We start from the raw sequence: 691 nt of genomic DNA on the forward strand, positions 1-691 counted from the left end.
CTCATTAGTTTTAAGCATTGTCAATGTCTTCTTTCCCACTACTATGGCAGAGTTGAGTAGTTGTGGTAGAGACCTTCTGTATGGCTCACAAAACCAAAAATATTCATGACCCTTTATAGAAAAAGTTTGCAACTACTACGCTTGAGATAGGCTTAACCAGAAAGCAATGTAGATGGATAGTTTAATATTTTTGAAGTGGAGAAGATTTTTTTAAGCACACAATCAAAAACAATTCGGTTGTTAAAATGATGTAGACCCACATGTTTATTAACATAAAAAGATGTTTATTGTTGTTTAGTCACAAAGTTGTGTCTGACTCTTTTGCAACCCCATGGACTGTTGCTCACAAGGCTTTTCTGTCCATAGGATTCTCCAGGCAAGAATATTGGAGTGGGTTGCCATTTCCTTCTCTAGGAGATCTTCCTGACCCAGGGTTCAAACCTGGGTCTGTCTCCTGGATTGGCAGGTGGATTCTTTAGCACTGAGTCACTATATTGTTAAATAAAAAAAGGGCAGATTGTAAAACAGAACACATAATATGACCACACGTTTAAATATATAGAAATAGATCAATAGATTGATGGATTGATAAAGATTAGAAAAGGGTGATAGTCTACATATTTTGCCACCTGTAGGTGTAAACACGTAACCACCAAAACGCCATTTGTAAATTACTGATATGGTTATCTAT

Source organism: Bos grunniens, chromosome 14 (genome assembly GCF_055505025.1).
Source record: "Bos grunniens cultivar Pamir isolate PY7600 chromosome 14, Bosgru_T2T1.0, whole genome shotgun sequence".
Lineage (NCBI taxonomy): Eukaryota > Metazoa > Chordata > Mammalia > Artiodactyla > Bovidae > Bos > Bos grunniens.